The 24,625-nt window shown below is 26.7% G+C and overlaps 1 long non-coding RNA gene across 9 annotated transcripts in view; it reads right to left on the reverse strand.

Annotated features, from left to right (window-relative positions):
- Positions 1-24,625, reverse strand: part of LOC129960078 (uncharacterized) — a 78,183-nt gene that overhangs the window by 47,795 nt on the left and 5,763 nt on the right. For 6 of the 9 annotated variants that reach the window (XR_008783518.1, XR_008783517.1, XR_008783519.1 and 3 more), the window contains exons 4-11: positions 20,739-20,811; positions 19,866-19,938; positions 18,989-19,072; positions 18,136-18,208; positions 17,262-17,331; positions 16,388-16,460; positions 15,726-15,785; positions 13,405-13,525 (exon numbers count right to left, since the gene is read on the reverse strand). This is a non-coding gene — a long non-coding RNA (uncharacterized LOC129960078). Of the gene's footprint in view, positions 1-5,981; positions 6,125-13,404; positions 13,526-15,725; positions 15,786-16,387; positions 16,461-17,261; positions 17,332-18,135; positions 18,209-18,988; positions 19,073-19,865; positions 19,939-20,738; positions 20,812-24,625 lie in introns of those variants that run through there. The other 3 variants (XR_008783525.1, XR_008783524.1, XR_008783523.1) reach the window with 3 other exon arrangements.

The following is a 24,625-nucleotide window of genomic DNA, read 5'->3' on the forward strand; positions in this document are numbered from 1 at the left end:
TTTTTTTTTTTGGCAAAATTGAACTTTCTGAAAAGATAAGAGATTAGACCTTCCTAAATGAAATCGAGTAATTTTTATTATCTTTATTATTTTTGTGAACAGTTTTATGTAGCAAATTATCATAATCTGACAAAACATTTTATTATGGGGTCCTTTAAAGAGATGTTTTTATATCTCTCATAAAAAGTATTTTGTGAAGGGTCCGAACAGAATATTAGATCTCATTTTTTTGTATTTAATCGTTTCTTTCTGATTGTACCATTCACATAAAGTGTCTCGCTGAGAGAAAATATTGCTAAGACAGTTGGACTATCGGTTTTCCTTTAAAATTTTGGATCGTTCCTCTGTTATATTAAGACTGTGTTTCTCATTTTTATACATTCTTTTCTGAGCTTTTCCTTTATAAAACATTGAAAATTTTACCACTTTATGACACTTATCAAATATTTTCAAACGGAAATTGTTTAAATGTCAAACCAAGAAATACATGACCAATTGTTATTGCACTTCCGTTTTAATAATATCTGATATATCTGTTTCATACTGATATTAATGTATTATAAATGTGCCTTTACTCCAAAGAATGCAAGTAGTTTACCTGAATTTAGAAAATCTCAGACTGGGATTTAATGTGTTTATTTTGAATGTTTGAATACTTTTTTATAATTATACATAAAAGTGTTTATGTTTTACATCTCTTTAACAATAATCAATCAATATTTAAACATTTTTTGCTATTTCTTTTTATAGGCCTTAAAAATTAGCAATGGCTCTTTGTCAAGATGTAAAAAAAAAAAAAAAAAAAAAAGTTAAAATAATCTTGTCCCATGAATTAGTTCTCTCTATTTTTATTTTTATTTCTGTTTATGGAGATTTTTTATTTGATCACAATATTAAGTTAATATTTAAATGTGTTCTAATGTAAGGAATTAGAAAACATTCAATGAATTTTAAATTAAATCTCTGTTGATCAATTAAAGTAATCTGTCTTGAAATCTCATGTGATGAACTTAATCGTATGTGGGATAGTATTGTTAGAGGATTTCCACTTTGTATACATGCAAAATTGTTCATTTTAAACAAGTTACTTTTCGTTATTTTTTAAAATTATTATTATTATTTTTGGGGCAATTTTATTTTGATTAAAACACTATTTCTGGTATGGAAAAATTTTCTAACTTCAAATGTTAAGATTATTGGAATGTTATGATCATGGAATCAGTGTTTTTTTTTGTTCCTGCCACTTTCTGTTTGTATTTTCCATTGATTGTTCTGGTTGATGATACTTTTTCCTCTCTTCTAAACAGAATGTTAAATTTCATTTTTCTGTATTTAATAGTTTCTTTCTGATTGTACCACTGACATAAAGTGTCTGTCTGAGAGAAAATATTGCTAAGACAGTTGGACTATCGGTTTTCCTTTAAAATTTTGGATCGTTCCTCTGTTATATTAAGAAAGTCTGTGTTTCTCATATCTATATATTCTTTTCTGAGCTTTTCCTTTATAAAACATTGAAAATTTTGTCACTTTATGACACTCATCAAATACTTTCAAACGGTAATTGTTTGAATGTCAAACCAAGAAATACATGATCAATTGTTATTGCACTTCTGTTTTAATAATATCTGGTATCTCTGTTTCATACTGATATTAATGCATTATAAATGTTCTTTTACTCTGAAGAGTGCAAGTAGTTTACTAGAATTTAGAAAATCTCAGATTGGGATTTAATGTATTTATTTTGAATGTTTGAATACTTTTTTAATTATACATAAAAGTGTTTATGTTTTACATTTCTTTAACAATAATCAATCAATATTTAAACATTTTTTGCTATTTCTTTTTATAAGCATTAAAAATTAGCAATGGCATTTTGTTGAAATGAAAAAAAAAAAAAAAAAGTTAAAATAATCTTGTCACATGAATTAGGTCTGTATATTTTTTATTCTTCTTTCAGTTTAAGAAGATTTTTTATTTGATTACAATATTAAGTTAATATTTAAATGAGTTCTAATGTAAGGAATTAGAAAACATTAAATGAATTTTAAATTAAATCTCTGTTGATCAATTAAAGTAATCTGTCTTGAAATCTCATGTGATGAACTTAATCGTATGTGGGATAGTATTGTTAGAGGATTTAAACTTTGTATATATGCAAAAGTGTTCATTTTAAACAAGTTGCATACGTTTCGTTTTTTTTCTTTCAGTAAGTTGATTCAATTCCGTTGGAAATTTAGTAATGTTTATTTATGTTTATGTATATCAAGCTTTTCTTTTACAGTTGACATTATAATTCATCTTCGTGTCGAAATTTTAAATTAACAAATTTAGTATGACTTACCCTAGAATTTTTTCCGCACCAAATGTTAATTTGTATGTATTAAATTAGACTGAAAGGTATCAACCTATATCTTGCTTATCTAAGTGAAGAATTATGTATTCAATGTCATTAATGCTGCTACACTTATAACAAAATGGATCCTTTTGAAGGTTAAAGTGATTCAAAAGTCTTGGTGCTATAATTGTTTTGATGATTAGTGTGGCCAAAACAAAATCTTTCCTCTGAATTTTGGATTAGGAAGACAGTGCTTGCATGCTTAGATTATCTCCTAAAGAGATGAAATATTATTCCATAGCTATTAATTGTGATATCATGCTACTTTCTGGAGCGACATTCTATTGAAGGTTATTTTCTGTAAATTTCTCAGCTAAACAATCTGTAAGGTCTTTTCAGATTATATTCGAGTTACTAAGTATCCTTAGGAAGGATATTCTTTGAATTAGTTTGGTCAAAATTTGTACTTTGGAATATGTTGAATTGATTTTTAGCGATTGGATGGAGATATTTTTCAAGGATGTATCTCCAGAGTAGTTATCTGTAAGAATCAGACAATTTTTTGCAAGGGCGAGGACTATATCAAGTGCTTTAGTAATGGCTAAACTTTCTGCAGTAAAAAAAAGGAATTTATAAGAGATGTTTGAAATCCAAATTTTTGAATAGAAGAAAAATCGGCAGTTGAAATGTATTGGGAGTGTTTTTTTAATGTATCAGTAGCAATAATAAACTGATCTGGAAAGAAATTCCGAATGCATTCTTTCAAAAAATCATAATTTTTAATCAAAGGGAAATTATTTTGAAATTTAGAATCCGTAAGTAAAATTTCGAAGGGATTAGAGTTAGTCAAGGGGATTTCAGGCTAGGTTTGATTGGAAGATACGTTTAAATTTCTTAGAGTAAACAAAATGGTTATATATATATATATATATATATATATATATATATATATATATATATATATATATATATATATATATATATATATTTAATCGAATTACTCGATTATTCTGGGAGTCTCTGTTAGAAGTGAGGAATGTAAATCATTAGCTATTTGCTTAATGAAGAATTGGGAAACCAGCCGCTTGATTTTTTTTAGAGAGAATTTCCTGTGGAACAGTTTTCAGGAGAACGATATTCGGAGTCCATTTTGGGAGACATAGATCAATTCACAGAGCTATTGTTTGAATAGTGATGCATGCTTTAAATTGACTCTCAGAAAACTTACTGTTTAGGCTAGAAGCATAATAAAATATGCTTAAAATTCTGTTATTTGTAATGTTAATAGTACCTTCAGTTCTGTGGCCATGTTTTTTGATGCAAATATCTTCAGACTATTTATCTTTTCGAGTACATGGTTTATTAGTAATACTAAGTTTTGATTCCTTTTATAGAAAATGCATACCAAGAAATTTAATAATTTCATTCCGTTTTAAAGGGTGTGGAAACGTGTGGATACGATGCAATTTTTTCTTGGACAATTCAGCTATTGCACTTTACTCTGGAGTGATTTCTAATATCCAGTAGTTGCACCACTTTATATGTTTTCCAATGTGTTCTGAATTTTTTTGAAAATAATTTCCCAGGAATGATGGCTACAGAAAACAGAAATATCATCCGCAAAGAGAATACATTCAACCCCTTCCTTTAGGGTTTCATGGAAGTCGTGCATAAAGATGGCAAATAGAATAGATGGAAGTCCACCACACTGAGGTAAGTCTCTGATCAGGATTTAGATATCTGGAAAGTTCTGGGTTGAAGGAAGTTGGACAACCATTTTGCCATGTTTCCTGTTACACTAAGTTGTGAGCATTTAAAACGAAGGCCATTAATATTGACAGAACCATAAGCACTTTTAATATCACGATTTACATCTTCTTCTTCTTCTTTTTTTTGTGTGTGTTGTTGTTGTTCATGAGCTTTTGCGATTTTTGTATGAATGTTATAAATTGAGGTTTAGATATCTCTGAAGGGTATAAAACCACGCAGGCTATTGTAATTTTTTTTTTATTGCAAGTTAAATAATAAGTATTGCATTAAATGAGGATGTGTTCAACGATTTTGCAAAAAACTGAGGTTGGGACGATAGGAAGAAGACTTGGTTTTGTCTTTGTTTGGTTTGGGAATCAGAATGATTAAACAATGTTTCCACTGTTTAAGGATGTCAACCGAATCAAATTGATGTTGAAATAATTTCAAAATAATTTGAAGTTGATTGATCGTTATTGAGATTTTTGAGCCAGATAGTTGGTATGTTGTCAGCTTCAGAGGTAGATTTTTTAGTTTTATAGATTGGTTTCTTAAGTTCCAAAATTTCAATTTTTTGCTGTTAAGGAAGGATTTTATTCTAGAAAAATCCAAGTGAATAGGTTCAATAATTGTATTTTGATAGAAAAGTTAATAGTAAATATTCAATTTTGTGTGCTCGATTACAAATTTAGTGATTGTTTTGTAAAATAATATTGTTGTATTTAGAATTCTGATTTATACGATTCGAAAATTCATTTAGAATTATTATTTTTATTTTATTTTATTTATATTTTTTTTGGATTACAAAATATAGTACAAATTTTTTCCCAATAATCTCTTTTCGCTTTTTTTTTGTGAAAACGGAAGCGACTTACAAATTTGTATGTTTCATATAAGAAAAGAAATGCAAATTCACAAAAATGATTCTGATTTCTTTTTTTTTTTTTTTTTTTTAAATACTTATTGAGCTTTCCATAATTACAGCAAGAAAGATTCTGCCATGGATTCCAATTTGCATTAGTAATGCTGCGATTTAGGGAAATCTAACAGTATAGGAGAGAGGAGAACTGGTTTAACACTGCCATCTGTTGGTAACTGCAGAAAACTCGTAGAGAGCAATTAGAGTCGATGACACCAGTTGTAAGCGCAGTTCTCCAGGATAAGGGAGAAGGGCATGGTGGCTGGGGTAGATAAATGGACCAATCAGCGAGGCGTTTGGGAATCGATGAAGCAGAGGTAGGAGAGGCTGCATTCCCTCCACAGTTTTTTTTCATAGTTGAAAAAAGGTAAACAATCGGAATATTTTCTGCAACATTTTGAGACTAGGCGGTAATTTTTTTCTTTTACTCGCATTTCTTCGGAGTAATTTAATTATTGAAGAACAAAATTTGCTATCTGTAGGAAACTAGCAAAACAGTTTGCTAATCGGAGAAAATGTCTATTCTGCTTCATGTGGATACTGGTATTTGTCAAAATCGATGTTTTAGTCAGAGATTCAATAGGCTATATTTTACAGATAAGCAAATAGTTCATATTGCTCTTTTAAAAATCAATTGATTCTTTTAAATCGACATATATCAGATTGCCAAATCAATGTGATTAGTCGGTAAATGATGATGGTATTAAAACAAATAATTAATGGAAATCAACTGCAAGCAAATTTCTAATCTTAAAGGGAAAAACCGACAAAAAAAAAAGCTGAAAATTTTTTTTTAATACATTATGCCTAATCTTTTAGCAAACAAATGTCATTTTTATTGTATTTAGACTGAAGCAATTTTTTGAGTTGTATAATATATACCAAATAAAGCTAAAAAACAACAACAACAAATTTTTTATTATTAATATTAAAATTGAAAAATAACAGAATTAACCAAACTGCACAAGTTACATAGCGGAAATGTTAAATCAAGAATTTTAAGACTATGCATTATTTTACAGGGATTACAGCTTTCTTGTTTGCTAGACTTGGGATGTGTAGAGGCAGAAAATGTTCATTTAATAGTGGAAAACAAAATTGATACCATATTCTTCAAATTTCTAAAAAAATATATAGGTATTTTACATTTCCTAGAAATTATCAAAAAGGTTCTATTTACAGCCAAACTTGATTAATCGAAAAGATTTTAATTCTTTATGTGTATTGTCGTTCTATAGATTAGATCGTTTGATCTACAGTTGCCAAGTTTCGCATATATATAATTAAAAGAAAAGGAAAAGTTCATCCTGGGGCGCTTTTTCTTTTCAAACTTTAATTAAAATTAATTTCCCACGACTTACGAAAATATTACTGCACAAAAATAAACTTCATGTCGTGTTAAAATTGTAAAATTTTCTTTTTAACTATACCAATTTAATAATCGTGCAAATTTTTCTGAATCTTTTTGCCATTTTTTAAAAAATAGTTTTTTGCTTGATTTTCAACAATAGAAATTCACACCAATTTCATTGTTTCATCAAATATTTATTCACGGGAATTCTTCCATTGTTGAAAGCTAACGAAGAGGGATTCTGTTTCATATCTGTGCAATTTATAAGATGAATGAAAAAGAAAAATGAAGTCACAATATACCGCGAAATTTTGAAGATCGATGAGACGCACACTTACGTTTTTAAGAGCGTTATGTTACAGCAGCATTCAATATCAACAAAACTACAAGAATGTAAATAAAACTTCTTTAATTAACATAATACCGGAACGTCAGATTCCTTTAATCCGTAAAACTGATATGGAACTAGGCAAATTTGCTTGTTTGCCAAACAACGCTCACATTTACAAGAAAAGAATTTTAAAGAGTTCGAATCCATTTCCTTAAATTACAGTTTACATTTTTCCAGAAATTGTTAAGTTGAATTAAATCAAATCCGTACGAAACACGTTATAATGTCATAAGTTTGTCTCCATTAGAAAGGTTCATGTGACACAATGAAGATAAGATACATAAGAGAGATAAAATATCACGACTACAATAAACAATTTGTTAGAATCATGGACATCTAAGACAATTAACTGGAATTGACTATAACCAATATTTTTGACGAATCAGTTAGTTGTCAAAGGCAAAATAAATAAGGCACCAATAAAATTTTGAGTGCGTTACACTGCTAAAAATGTTATATTTCTATTTCAAAATTTGGCTTAACAGAAAATTAAAAGGAAAAAACAAGGTAAATATTCTATTTGAAAGTAATTTCAAATAAGTAATAATTTAGGATAAAGTTTATTTTGAATTAAAAACTTTAAATGAAATTCCAATAAAAAAAATTACAGGATTGCTCTTGCGAGATACACAACATTTGTCAGAGCATGAAAAACATTTTCTTTAAGATACTCTTAAATTAAATAGAATACATTAAAAGTAAATTGTGCACTGATTAATAACTCTTAAAAAAAGTCATTGAAAAGGAAAATGTGCCATTTCAGAGCATAAATATATGAGAACTCCAGACAGAAATGGCAGGTTTAGACATCAAGTGCAACATCATAAAAATTATTTCCGACCTTTCGTATAAAATCACAAGGAAAAAAAATAAATATTCAAGAAAGTTTTTAATATCATTTGCCCAGGAGTGAAACTGATCAGATTATTCATTATTTAATTAAAATAAAATAATAATCATGAACAAATCACACTTTCAGTAATACTGCAATTATAAAACTTTTATGGGAATATAAGAAAGAAAAAAATCATATGTATAGTTTGAAGGTTATTCTAAAGTCAAATTATTATGAATTCAAACAAACTATATAAATGCCTTACAGAGTGTAAAATTTATATTCCATTAAAATATAGACTTAAGTTTATAAAAAATAAATAGATATGGCCTGCCATGAAATACACATCATATCCCTTGGCTTGATACAAACGCTCATCTGATTAGAAGTATTATATGCATACATTTTGTTTTGTATCTGATAAAAAAAGCTGCAGAAAATTGAACTATGATACAAACTTAATATCAAGTAAGAAATAGCTAAGGCTCAAACTAAATTCTGAGAGCTGAGCATCATTGAAAACTTTTTATTTGTATTTGAAAATTTGGATAAAATATACGAAAAATGAAAAACAAGAATAAAAAGTATAAAATTAAAGTAAACATTTTGTCCATAAGAGAGCTCTAGCAAGAAAAATCTAGAAAAAAAATTTACTGTCCTTAATTGTATTGGTAAGAAAGAATAATAATAAAAATAAAAGGTTGCCTTTGCAAAAGATTGCTCCATTGGTTTCTGGACCAAACTCATTTCTTTTACAGAGCAATTAAGCAGGATGGCCTTCACTTCTGCTGTTTGATTTTCCCTGACATTTCTAAGTTTTTAAAGAAATTTCCCTGACTTTTTTCGGATGTATCTAATACCCGCCAAATAATGTTGCTTTATTTTTCTTTATTTATTGCACAATATGTTTTTAACTGTATGTGAAAAGTTGTTTTACTCTTTTAAATAAAATCAATATAAATAAAACTCAATTGCTTTATAGTTTGTGTTAACGTTCTATTAACTTTGTACGTTGGGATTTTCTGTTAATCAACCAAGTACCAGAAATTCGAACTGTGCTTTTTATTTTCGAAAAATAAAATCATGGTAATTTTCGGAAAAGAATGTAAAAGCTTACAATAGAGCCAGTTTTTATGGTGCAAAGGCGTTATCAAGAGTTGATCTTTTAAAACTAACGAAATTATTCAGGGAAAAAGAATAAAAGCATTATTACTTTCTGAAGTTTTTCAATAGAGATATGAGCAAATTTCATGCTTGAAAAAAATGGCACTGTAAATGGAAATCAGAATTTTTCGAGTTGTTAAGAGTAACAAAAAAAAAAAAAAAAAAAAAAAAAAAAATCTTTTTGAAAACACTTTTAAATAAACATTGGGAAAATGCAAAGGAACATTGAAAATTAGAGGTATTTTTGAATCTTCTGATCAAAGCTAATTAATGGTCAAAAATACATGCTAGAGGTTAATAATCAATAAAAGTTTGTTAAAATAGTAATAAAAGGTAATATGTGTGTACTTATTTTCGTAATTTCGCATTAAATATTGAGAACTTTAAAAAGAAGTCATAATTTAAAATTTCCGCTTTCTCAAACGATTTTTCAATTATTTAAGGTGATTAAGGTTTCAATGTTACAAAAATCGATATTATTATGCACTAAAAGTTCTATTCTTCTTTCAGAGTCAGGTCATCGTTAACGGCATTTACCACGATCTTCCGTGGCCGGGCAGATAAAAGTCATGTTTCGTTTTTTTCTCAGAAAACAGCGAAAGGACTTGCTTAGAGAACTAAAAGAACTTGCCGATTTCTCTTTGGTTTTTTATTGTGATGATAAATTAGATTAGAAATTAAAAACATTTCGTCATGTTACTTAATGAGCTAAAATCAGTCACTTGAAAAACAGCTAAAAATATTATCTAAAAGAAACAGTTATTGAAAAGAAAAATGATGATTAAAAGCTCTTATATGAAAAATTTTAAAACTTCCTAACATATTCTATAATTGCAATAGTCATTACATGACCTGTTGACATAATACATCTCAAAAAAATTTCAGAAATCTTCTGGAAAAAAGAGCTTTATGTTTTAGATATTTTATTCATTTTAAAGCTAAATAATGTTTGCATTCTTTTTTAAATTTTGTAAACGGCACGGTAAAATAATAAGGTACACCGGTCTTAACTTGAGTGCTAAAAAATTGATACGCTTGGCATTTATTATTCTTGAAATATCTAAAGAACGAAATCTTATTTTTGAATTTGGGGGATAATGTATACCTTTGTCTTTACTTATAATAAAAATTAATGCGTATTTGTGTGTGTGTTGATGCTCTATAGGTAGACCATTCAATAAAGAGCTACCAAACTTCGCACATCTATATTTTGGAAGGTGATAATCTCCACCTCATAGCGATTTTTCTGAAATTTTAATTGGAATTTTTAATTAAAAATTAAACAAAATTTGGATGTTATTTTTTAACGTCATTTTAAAATTAAATTTTTTTAATTGATTTCAGTTTTTTTGTCATATAACTATTTTTCTATATTTAATCAATCTAAAAAAATATTTTATGCTTATTTTTAATCAAGTATTGTAAGATTTCGAAACGAATATTAATCACATCACCAGCGGTGATCCAAAAACATAAGAATTTTGGATATCAATAACGAATGTTATTGATAAAAGTCATTACTGAATTTGGAGATATTTTCTCTTTTATTTTTCATTCCGAATTACTATCCTGTCCTTAACACAAATCATAATTGACAAAGCAGATTTCAAAAAAGCCAGTGATATATTTACTTAATTCTGGGCAGAATCTGTAAAAGATTGAAATTTATATTTAAAATTCTTTTAACTCGAAGAAAAATGTCAAATTTTACATCGTTTTACGTTAGAAATTTGGTTACATTGTTAACAGTCTAGAAATAGAAGAGTATATCCATTTTTTACGAATTTTAGTAAAAATGACATAAAATAATGAAAATGCTTAGTAAAATGAACAGAAAGGCGTAAAGCTTCTAAAATAGTATTTATTATGTATCTATAAAAATATTTTGCTGAAGAAGCCATTAAGACCAAGTACTGATTATTTCCTTAACTATCCCCCCCTGCTGAAAATTTTGAAAAGTTAAAAAATAAGATGCATCGGAAATTTTGTGATCCTACTTGGTATTTATAATTATAATTGAAGAATCCCATGTCTAATGAGTTAAACCTCAGTTTGAATTTAATGTCTTTAAAAAATGGTGTTATTGTCATTGAATTAACGGTATCTTTTTTATTAAGATTATAGTAACTACATATAGAAATTTTCATGAAGAAATTAATTATTAAAACTTCACTGTTATGCGTATTGTGACATTTTTGGCAATAAATTAAATAAATAATGAAATGTTACTCTAAAAGAAAATTTTCATTGACTATATTTCTTTCCTTCATCATAATATTCTATTACTTGAAGTTGAAAATGTCTGATTTTTTTTCCTCCATATTCAGATAAGCATCTTCCTGAAGAAATTTTCTGATGAAAAACTTCTTACATTAAACATTAAGCATTTTTCACGAATTTCAGATTTTTGAAAAAAGAAGTAAAGGGGAAGAGGCCTATTTGTCAAGAGCAAAATTAATAAGAATCACTTTCAGCATTAAAATACTGTTTCTTATTGTATTCAAGTACCTAATATTTTTTCTTTATTCATTATTTTCAAAGAGAAAAAAAGAAAGTCAAAACTACCTAAAAGATCTAATTAGGAGATTAAATTGTAAATGTAGCTTGACAAAAACACCATATGACATCAATAACTATGCATGCCTTCTGAAGTTTTATCTGTTTCGCTAGTGAGATGGGTCTGCCATTATCGTCTATTTTACTTTTGCTTACTTTCTAGCACTGGGATGACAGCTTTTGTAGCTAAAAATCCCTGAATCCCCCTCTTTCAATCAATCAATTCAATCAATCTTTCTAGCAATGTATTCTTGTGCTTCCTAATTCTACAGCTACATGATTGAAACAAAGAAGCTAAATAAAATGCACCGAACCTTGTCATGGTGTCTTTAGTTATCAAAAATGCATTTAGCCAGGTATGGTAGCATATAGTGTTCCATAACCTCAAACGACAGGAACACCCCAAAATTTATTTAAAGCAATTAGATATATGCTTCCAATTGCAAAGCCTCTTAAATAAGGAACCCAAGAGTGTGAAAATACATTTTCTTCTGCAGTTTTAAAAAATAAAATTGCCCAAAATGAAAAAAAGTAATAACTTTTTCAAAATGAACAACTTCAACATGTATACAAATTTAAATGCTTCTAACAACGCCCTCTTACTCAAGATCCAGTTCATCACTTGTCATATCAAGACAAATTTTTAGAATTCATAACAAAGATCAAATTTAAAATTCATATTAGTTTCTTCTGATTCATTACAATAGAAGACATTTAAAGATTAATAAAACATTGTTATTAAGTGAAAGAAACCTTTAAGAAGAGAGGAAAAATATATCCAGCCGTAATTAATGTGACAAGATAATGTTAACTTTTATTTGAATCTCAGAAAAGATCCATTAATAAATCTTGATGAATTTAAGAAGAAAAAACAATTTTGTTTCCATAGTTATAATAGTATTGATACAGAAACTTAAACCTAAACACTTAGGTGTATGAAAATTATTAAAAAATAATATCACACATTGGAAATACGCATATACGTATCAAATCCCAATTTGACTTTTCCCAAATTCAGATTAACTATTCATATTCATCAGAGTAAGACAACATTCTTATTGCATTAATATTAGTATTAAAAAAAAGGTATTTCGAGAGTAAATAAAACTCTATAGTAATAACATTTATCATACTTTTTGTGGATTTACATAAAAACAATTTCAATTTAAAAATAATTTATGAATGTCATAAAGTGGCAATACTTTTACAGTATTTAAAGAAAAAAAATCACCAGTAAAAATTGTATTGAAATGAGAAACAGCTCTACCTTAATACCACAGAGAAATAATTGGAATTTTTAACTAAAAACAAATAATTTTGCAGTCTTGGAAATATTTCTTTTTAGTCAGAAAATTTAAGTGAATAGAACAATTAGAAGGCAACAAAGAAAAAGGAGATCGAATATTCTAATTGAAAGAGAAAGAAAGTATCATCAAACAGCACAATCAATGAAAAATACAAACAGAAAGTGGCAAGAAGAAGGAAAAAAGTATTTAGCAACATATCTTTCATTTATTCTGGGAAATGTTTTTTAAATTAAATGGAATTAATAGAAGAGAAAGAATGTATTAAATGAAAACCCTTAGCTGAGAAAAGCCAATGAAATAAAGAGCTAACAAAATTCACGAAATAAGAAAAGCAATGTCGGAAATGGAATGACAAGATAGGGGGTAAAATTTAATATTTATATTTATTATTTCTATTACTGGTATCAAATCGTATGTTACAAAGAAATCGAACTTATCGACTGAAGGGGGAAAAAAATATTTTCAAATTATTATTAAAATAATAAGAGGCAAGCCTTAAGTTTAAACATAATATGTTTTCAGTATTCTTATCATTATATTACTTTTGTGTGCATATAGAGTCAATACAAATATTAATTGAGTACTAGGAAAATACACACACAGAGGCTTCAAGACTACTTTCTAAATTTAAGCAATTAGACACATACTTCCAATTGCAAAGCCTCTCAAATAAAGTGCAAGAGTGTATGAGCATATTTTTCATCTTTATAGGTTGAAAATATAAAGATACAAAAATGAAAACATACATGGCCCGAATAATAAAATAAAGCAAATGAGAAATTTTTTTTTTTACTTACATTCCTCTATACACAAAGAAGGTTTCATTTTTCTGTCATTAAAACATGTTGAGAAAGATGTAAATTCATTGACTAAGACCAAATCTCAGCTGGTGTTTTAATAAAAATAAAATTGTCCAAACTGGAAAAAGCAAACAAAAATAATGTCTTCAAAATGAACACCTTCGACATGTACACAAAGCTATGAACTTCTAACAATATACTCTTACATACGATCCAATTCATCACTTGTAATATCAAGACAAATATCTTCAATTCATCAACAAATATCTAATTAAAAATTTGTATTCATTTCTTATGATTCCTTACATTAGAACACATTTAAAAATTAACAGAACGCTGTTACTTAATTAAAAAAATATTCAAAAAAAAAAAAAAGGAGAAACAAACATATGCAGGGCTAATTAATGTGACAAACATTACACATACTGTACATTTAATTGCATACCATGTTTTAAGAATGAATGATATACAATTCAACCTCGTTAAGACGAATTCCAAGAGAACATCAAAATTCGTATTAACAATAATATAGAAGAAATGGAAAAATAAATAAAAAACCCTGATAGAACATACAATGCAACATCACAAAAATACTTTAATGAAATTTTACTGCAATTTCACGTTTCAACTTTAAAATATTGCATTGTAGGTGTTTGCTTTATATATTTATCACGGTATTCTCTAAAATACAACTGTATATGATAGATACAATTTAAGCATGTAGAAGAATTTTCACGTTCAAGTAAAAAGCGATGAACATTACCTAAAGTGGTTGCAGCTTGCAACAAAATTGGTATTCTTATACCATTGATTTCAGCATCAGATTCTGAATTATTTTCTTCCACCTTATCATTTTCCTTATTCCTTATTGAATTAAAATAAAAATCACTCAGTTCTAATGTGAAAGTATCACCAACCATATTCACCAGAGACGGCCTTCTCTATGAAGGAGCCCAGGTGCAAGAAACCATTAGGGGTCTGAATTTTTGGCAAAGTAATATATATATATATATATATATATATATATATATATATATATATATATATATAGGAAAAAACAAAAATCAAATAAAAATTAAACCAAAAAAATTATTAAAAAATATTAAAAAAGAATCCGGCCTGAAGACTTTTTCAAGGGTCACCCTCAGGCAGGGATTCAAATAAAGGGATTTTTTCTGTGAGGACATACAGACATTAAAGTCTTCAGGCCGGATTCTTTTTTAATATTTTTTAATAATTTTTTGGTTTAATTTTTATTTGATTTTTGTTTTTTCCTATTAACTTGATTCTAATACTTTTGTATCAAATCATCTGTGTTTTAGAAGTAGCTGCAATTGCGCTCTCTAAATACTATGAAGTTCCTTTTTGGTTTTAGTTTAAATAGGTAATAAATTTTAGTTGCGATTTCGAAACTGTTTTGTTTCGTTTTCATTTTAGTTTCGTTTTCAAACTTTTTCTTACTTTAGATTGGTTACTTATATATATATATATATATATATATATATATATATATATATATATATATACAAATACGAACACATCAATATGTGCATCTTTTTCTATTGCATCTTTATTGAATGCGTAATTTTGTTTTTGCTATTAATTACTTCAGGAAAATCACAATTTTTTGCAATTTCTGTTTCGATGCTTTGTATAGCAAGTGCATTTAAGCGTTATGCACACATGCTTGACAGTAGACAATTCTTTATTAGTTTTAACTTGATGAAAGAGCGCTCAGCATTTATTATAACCGGCAATGTAAAGAAAAGTTTTAACACAGTTAACACATTTAGAAATAAATCATTATAATTATTAATTATATATATTGCAAATTGAGTTGAGCGTTATTTACATCCCTTTCATTCAAAATCAAATACCACAGCAAAACAATTATTTGGATTAGGGTTTCATCTACATCGTTACAAAACATTTCATGGTTTTTGGAACATTTTTCTAATACAAGTTTTTCTAAATCTTTTATATCACGGATTAATTTGAAATAATTTAAAACCTATTTTCTATCGGTACAATAACAGTCAGTTACAGAGTTAAAAAATAACATCTAAATTCCTCAACCGGGTTTTCTATAATTTCATCTTCTGCTCATTCGAAATATAATTTTTCTGTTTCTTAAATTCGTTTCTCAGTAAATTTTTCTGAAAAATTTAAACTACGTGCTATCGCTTGATATGCCAATTTATGATTCTTGCTACTTTTTTCTGCTCCCCTACATTAGAACACATTTAAATATAAACAAAAACTGGTAATTAAAATCAAAAGAACTTAAAAATATGAAAGTCGAACAAAAATATACACACCTGATTAATGTCTTTCGTTTAGTTGCATTTCAACCAAGCCCCTTTCATAACTTTTTATACCTAAAAAAGGAGATGCAAAAAATGTTTAAATTCAACTTGCAGTACTGCTATAGAAATGTAGAACACAAACACATTAGGCCATAAATAATTATTTTTAAAAATTCATACAATTAAAAATTTACAAATAAAATCCCATTCTCAATTTTTCGAAATACAGATTAATTATTAAGTTCATCAGAGGGAAAGAAGATTTCATTCCGTATTTACATAAGTATGTAGCAGAGATCCAATATTTGAAATCAAAAGAAATAGTCTTAGAAGTATTTTCTTTAATACAAACATTTTAAGTGAACGGTACAATTAGAAGTAAAATATCAAAAAGAGAATAATGAGATCGTATATTCTGCTGCATCAGCATCAAGCATAAAGAATGAAAAATACAAACAGAAAGTGGCAAGAAGGAAAAAACATTGATTTTATGCCATAAATTCATGATTTGTTGTATCAAGACACATTTCTCGAATTCAAGGTCAAAGGACCAATTTATAATTCATGTTAAATTTTTCTGATCCCTCACATTAGAACACATTTAAACATGAACACAAAGTGGTAATTAAAGAAAAAAACTTGAAAATATGAAAGACATACAAAAATATACACACCTGATTAATGTCTTAAGATTAGTTTAGCAACTTCTTTGCATGTGAACCAAGTCCCTATCGTAACTTTTTATACCTATAAAAGGAAAGCAAAAAATGTTTAAATTCAACATGCTGTATTGTTAAAGAAATGTAAAACACATACACATCAGGACATAAATAATTATTTTTAAAAATTCAGAGAATTAAATATTTTCAGATCAAATCCCATTCTCAGTGTTTCGAAATCCAGATTAATTATTAATTCATCAGATAGAAAGCAGATTTTATTCTGCATTGATATTAGTATGTAGCAGAGATTTTAGATATAATTAAAATTCAAATGTAGTAACAACTGATCATACTTTTCTTGATATGCCCAAAAAATAAACTTCACATTTTCAAATACCTTATATCCTAAAAAAGCAATATTTTCAGTTTTTAATTTTATAAACAGGCTGAGAAAAGTATATACTGGAATGAGAAACATAATCAGTATTAATTACACTTAGAAATGTTGGAATATTTGAAATAAAAAAAAAATAGTCCTAGAAGTATTTTCTTCAATACAAACATATCAAGTGAATGGTAGAATTAAAAGTAAAATATCGCAAAGATTATAAGGAGATCGCATATTCTGTTACGGCAGCAACAAGCATAAAAAATAAAAAATACAAATAGAAAGTGGAAAGAAGGAAAAAACATTGATTTTATGCTATAAATTCATGATTTGTTGTATCTAGACACATTTCTCGAATTGAAGGGCAAAGAGCCAATTTATAATTCATGTTACTTTTTTCTGATCCCTTACATTAGAACACATTTAAATATGAATACAAAGTGGCAATTAATTAAAAAATAAATTGAAAATATGAAAGACAGACAAAAATATACACACCTGATTAACGTCTTAAGACTAGTTTAGCTCCTTTGCATTTCAAGCAAGTCCCTGTCATAACATTTTATACCTATAAATGGAAAGCAAAAAATGTTTAAATTCAACATGCAGTATTACTAAAGAAATCTAAAAGACATACACATCAGGACATAAATAATTATTTAAAAAATTCACACAATTAAATATTTACACATCAAATCCCATTCTCAGTGTTTCGAAATCCAGATTAATTATTAAGTTGATCAGAGAGAAAGCAGATTTCATTCTGCACTGACATTAGTATGTAGCAGAGATTTTACATATAATTAAAATTCAAATGTAGTAACAACTGATCATACTTTTCTTGATATGCCGAAAAATAACTTTACATTTTCAAATCCCTATATCCTAGAAAAGCAATATTTTCAGTTTTTAATTTTATAAAAAGGTTGAGAAAAGTATATATTGGAATGAGAAATAATAATCCGACTTAAAAATTTTCTTCATACTTAAAAATTTTCGAATAATTGAAATCAAAAGAAATAGTATTAGAGGTATTTTCTTTAATACAAACATTTTAAGTGAATGGTACAAGAAGAAGTAAATTATCAAAATGAGAATAATGAGATCGAATATTCTGTTGCAGCACCAACATGCTTAAAGAATGAAAAATACAAATAGAAAGTGGCAAGAAGGTAAAAACATTGATTTTATGCCATCAATTCATGATTTGTTGTATCAACACATAAATTTCGAATTCAAGGAGAAGGACAAATTTATAATTCATGTTACTTTTTCTGATCCCTTACATGAGAACACATTTAAATATTAACACAAAGTGGTGATTAAATATAAAAACTTGAAAATATGAAAGACAAACAAAAAATATACGCACCTCATTAATGTCTTAAGATTAGTTTAGCTCCTTATTTGCATTTCAACCAAATCCCTTTCATAACTTTTTATACCTATAAAAGGAAAGTAAAAAATGTTTATATTCAACATGCAGTATTGTAAAAGAAATGTAAAACACAAAAACATCAGGACATAAATAATTATTTTAAAAAATTCTGAGAATTAAATATTTACACATCAAATCCTATTCTCAGTGTTTCGAAATCCATATTAATTATTAATTCATCAGAGAGGAAGCAGATTTTATTCTGCATTGACATTAGTATGTAGAAGAGATTTTAGATATAATTAAAATTCAAATGTAGTAACAACTGATCATACTTTTCTTGATATGCAAAAAATGCACTTTACATTTTCAAATAACTTATATACTAACAAAGCATTATTTTAAGTTTTTAATTTTATAAAATGGCTGAAAAAAGTATACACTGGAATGAGAAACATAATCAGTCTTAATAACACTTAGAAATATTCGAATATTTGAAATCAAAAGAAATAGTCTTAGAAGTATTTTCTTTAATAAAAGCATTTTAAGTGAACGGTACAATTAGAAATAAAATATCAAAATGAGAATAATGAGATCACATATTCTGTTGCAGCAGCAACAAGCATAAAGAATGAAAATACAAATAGAAATTGCAAGAAGGAAAAAACATTGATTTTATGCCATAAATTCATGATTTGTTGCATCAAGACACATTTCTCGAATTCATGGACAAAGGACCAATTTATAATTCATGTTACTTTTCCTGATCCCTTACATGAGAACACATTTAAATATGAACATAAAGTCGTAATTAAATAAAAAAAAATTGAAAATATGAAAGACATACCAAAATATACACAGCTGATTAATGTCTTAAGATTAGTTTATCTTCTTTGCATTTCAAACAACTCCATTTCATAACTTTTTATACCTTTAAAAGGAAAGCAAAAAATGTTTAAATTCAACATGCAGTATTGTTAAAGAAATGTAAAACACATACACATCAGGACATTAATAATTAATTTTAAAATTCAGAGAATTAAAAATTTACATATCAAATCCCTTTCTCACTTTTTCAAAATATATATTAATTATTAAGTTCATCAGAGAGAAAGCAAATTTCATTCGGCGTTGACATTAGTATGTAGCGAGATTTTAGATATAATGAAAATTCAAATGTAGTATCAACTGATCATACTTTTCTTGATATGCCAAAAAAATAAACTTTACATTTTGAAATACCTTATATCCTAAAAAAGCAATATTTTAAGTTTTTAATTTTATAAAAAGGCTGAAAAATGTATACACTCGAATGAGAAACGTAATCAGTCTTAATGACACTTAGAAATTTTCGAATATTTGAAATCAAAAGAAATTGTCTTAGAAGTATTTTCTTTAATACAAACATTTTAAGTGAATGGTAGAATTAGAAATAAAATATCAAAATGAGAATAATGAGATCGCATATTTTGTTAAAGCAGCAACAAGCATAAAGAATGAAAAATACAAATAGAAAGTGGCAAGGAAAAAACATTAATTGTATGACATAAATTCATGATTTGCTGTATCAAGACACATTTCTCGAATTCCAGGGGAAAGGGCCAATTTATAATTCATGTTACTTTTTCCGATCCCTTACATGAGAACACATTTAAATATTAACACAAAGTGGTGATTAAATATAAAAACTTGAAAATATGAAAGACAAACAAAAATATACACACCTGATTAATGTCTTAAGATTAGTTTAGCTCCTTCTTTGCATTTAAACCAAGTCACTTTCTTAACTTTTTATACCTATACAAGGAAAGTAAAAAATGATTAAGTTCAAGATGCAGTATTGTTAAAGAAATGTAAAACACATACACATCAGGACATAAATAATTATTTAAAAAAATTCTGAGAATTAAATATTTACACATAAAATCCCATTCTCACTTTTTCAAAATATATATTAATTATTAAGTTCATCAGAGAGAAAGCAAATTTCATTCGGCGTTGACATTAGTATGCAGCAGAGATTTTAGATATAATTAAAAATCAAATGTAGTAATAAATTATCATACTTTTCTTGATATGCAAAAAAATAAAATTTACATTTTCAAATAACTTATATACTAACAAAGCATTATTTTAAGTTTTTAATTTTATAAAATGGCTGAAAAAAGTATACACTGGAATGAGAAACATAATCAGTCTTAATAACACTTAGAAATAATCGAATATTTGAAATCAAAAGAAATAGTCTTAGAAGTATTTTCTTTAATAAAAGCATTTTAAGTGAACGATACAATTAGAAATAAAATATCAAAATGAGAATAATGAGATCACATATTCTGTTGCAGCAGCAACAAGCATAAAGAATGAAAAATACAAATAGAAAGTTTCAAGAAGGAAAAAACATTGATTTTATGCCATAAATTCATGATTTGTTGTATCAAGACACATTTCTGGAATTGAAGGACAAACGACCAATTTATAATTCATGTTACTTTTTTCTCATGCCTTATATTATAACACATTTAAATATGAACACAAAGTGGTAATTAAATAAAAAAAAACTTCAAAATATGAAAGACAAACTAAAATAAACATACCTGATAAATGTCTTAAGATTAGTTTAGCTCCTTCTTTGCATTTCAAACAAGTCCCTTTCATAACATTTTATACCTATAAAAGGAAAGCAAAAAATGTTTGAATTCAACATGCAGTATTGTTAAAGAAATGTAAAACACATACACATCAGGACATAAATAATTATTTAAAAAAATTCTGAGAATTAAATATTTACACATCAAATCCCATTCTCAGTGTTTCTAAATCCATATTAATTATTAAGTTCATCAGAGAGAAAGCAAATTTCATTCGGCGTTGAAATTAGTATGTAGCGAGATTTTAGATATAATAAAAATTCAAATGTAGTAACAACTGATCATACTTTTCTTGATATGCCAAAAAAATAAACTTTACATTTTCAAATACCTTATATGCTAAAAAAGCAATATTTGCAGTTTTTAATTTTATAAAAAGGCTGAGAAAAGAATATATTGAAATGAGAAAAATAATCAGACTTAATAACACTTAGAAATGTTTGAATATTTGAAATCAAAAGAAATAGTCTTAGAAGTATTTTCTTTTATACAAACATTTTCAGTGAATATTAGAATTAGAAGTAAAATATAAAAATGAGAATAATGAGATCGCATATTCTGTTGCAGCAGCAAAAAGCATAAAGAATGAAAAAATACAAATAGAAAGTGGTAAGAAGGAAAAAACATTGATTTTATGCCATAAATTCATGATATTTAGTATCAAGACAAATTTCTCGAATTCAAGGACAAAGAAACAATTTATAATTCCTGTTACTTTTTTCTGATCCCTTACATTAGAACATCAACACAGACAGAAAACTTTAAATTGCAATGAAATATATCTGAACATCAGTTGAAAATAAAAACTTAAAAAGATTGGGAAATGAAATGAAAGAAAAGATTCATTGAGCATGTATGATTTAAAATTCATGTAAAGTATTTCAAGTCTGTGGTTTCAATAAACATGTAAAAAAGAGAATCCAGCTTAAGTGTCAGCATGAAAGACATGAAGACAAATATAATATTCAGGGAAATCATTTCTGATGTTTGGCAGCCCCATAAATTTTACAAATACTTATGCCCTTTATAAAAAAGAGAAGAAATGTATATAGATATATGCGATAAAAAATTAAAAAGAAAAAAGAAAACTGATTAGAAAATTCCCCCCCCCCTCACTAATAAAAATGATACTCTTCATCCTATAAACAAATTGAAGTAATAATAATTTGGAAATAATTTCTTCCATATACTCAGAATTACTAAACAATTATAAAAATATAATGACAGTATAAAATATATTTCAACAACTGAAAAATAAAATTTTTTGTTTCAAATCTGTATTCATTCCAAATTGATATGAATAAAACATAATGGACAGTCATTGGAAAATTTATAATGAAATGAAATAAATATGAACTCCAGCTGAATGGCGAAACACACACACACACACACACACAGAAACACACATTCTCTCTCACCCACACACGCACACACTCTCTCTCTCTAACCCACACACACACACTCTCTCTCTCTCTCTCACCCACCCACACACACACACTCACACACACACAAAATTATTTAACAATTATAAGAATATAATGACAGTATAAAATTTATTTCAACAACTGATACATAAAATTTTTGTTTCAAATCTGTATTCATTCCAAGTTGATATGAATAAAACAAAATGGACACTCAATGGAAAATTTATATTGAAATAAAATAAATTTGATTTCCAGCTGAATGGTGAAACTCACACACACACAATCAAACACAAAATTACTAAACAAGTATAAGAATATAATGACAGCATGAAATTTATTTCAACAACTGATAAATATTTTTTTTTTTTTTCAAATATGTATTCCTTCCAAGTTGATATGAATAAAACATAATGGGCAATCATTGAAAAATTTATATTGAAATAAAATAAATTTTAACTCCAGCTGAATGGTGAAATAAATACACACACACACACACACACACACACACACACACACACACACACAAAATTACCAAAAAATTATAAAAATATAATGACAGTATAAAATTTATTTCAACAACTGATAAATATTTTTTTTTTCAAATCTGTATTCACTCCAACTTGATATGAATAAAAAATAATGTACAATTATTGGAAACTTTATATGGAAATAAAATAAATTTGAACTCCAGATAGATGTTGAAAAACACACACACACATACATACACACACACACACACACACACAAACACAAACTCACACACACACACAAAAATTACTAAACAATTATAAGAATATAATGAGAGCATAAAATTTATTTCAACATCTGATAAATATTTTTGTTTTCAAATCTGTATTCATTCCATGTTGATATGAATAAAACATAATGGAAAATCATTGGAAAATTGATATTGAAATAAAAACAATTTGAACTCCAGCAGAATGGTGAAACACACACACACACACACACACACACACACACACACACACACACACACACACACATACACACACACACACACACACACACACACACACACACACACACACACACACACACACACACACACATACATATATATATATATATATATATATATATATATATATATATATATATATATATATATATATATATATATATATATATATATATATATATATATATATATATATATATATATATATATATATACACAGATGCAAAATTACTAAACAATTATAAGAATATAATGACTGTATAAAATTAATTTCAACAACTGATGAATAATTTTTTTTTTTTTTTTCAAATCGGTATTCATTTTACATTGAATAAAACATAATGGGCAATCATTGGAAAATTTATATTGAAATAAAATAAGTTTGAACTCCAGCTGAATAGTGAAACACACACACACACACACACAAAATTACCAAAGAATTATAAGAATATAAAGACAGTATAAAATTTATTTCAACAACTAATAAATAATTTTTTTTTTCAGATCTGTATTCATTCCAAGTTGATATGAATAAAATATAATGTACAATCATTGGAAAATATATATTGAAATAAAATAAATTTGAACTCCAGCTGAATAGTGATTAACACACACACACACACACACAAACACAGAAAATTACAAAATAATTATGAGAATTTAATGACAGTATAAAATTTATTTTAACAACTGACAAATAATTTTTTTTTTAAATCTGTATTCATTCCAAGTTGATATGAATAAAACATAATGGAAAATCATTGGAAAATTTATATTGAAATAAAATAAATTTGAACTCCAGCTGAATGGTGCAACACACACACACAGAGACACACACAGACACACAAAATTACGAAAAATATATAAGAATATAATGACAGCATAAAATTTATTTTAACAACTGATAAATAATTTTGTTTTTTCAAATCTGTATTCATTCCTAGTTGATATGAATAAAACATAATGTACAATTATTGGAAAATTTATATTGAAATAAAATAAATTTGAACTCCAGCTAAGTCGTGAAACACACAAAAAAAATTACTAAACAATTATAAGAATATAATGACAGTATAAAATTTATTACAACAACTGATAAATAATTTTTTTTTTCAAATCTGTATACATTCCAAGTTGATATGAATAAAAAAAATGAACAATTATTGAAAAATTCATATTGAAATAAAATAAATTTGAACTCTAGCTCAATGGTGAAACACACACACACACACACACAGACACACAAAATTACTAAACAATTATAAGAATATAATGACAGTATAAAATTTATTTCAACAACTGATAAATAATTTTTTTTTTCAAATTTGTATTCCTTCCAAGTTGATATGAATAAAACATAATGTACAATCATTGGAAAATTTATATTGAAATAAAATAAATTTGAACTCCAGCTGAATGGTGAAACACAC

The sequence above is a fragment of the Argiope bruennichi genome, chromosome X2 (assembly GCF_947563725.1).
Source record: "Argiope bruennichi chromosome X2, qqArgBrue1.1, whole genome shotgun sequence".
NCBI classification, from domain to species: domain Eukaryota; kingdom Metazoa; phylum Arthropoda; class Arachnida; order Araneae; family Araneidae; genus Argiope; species Argiope bruennichi.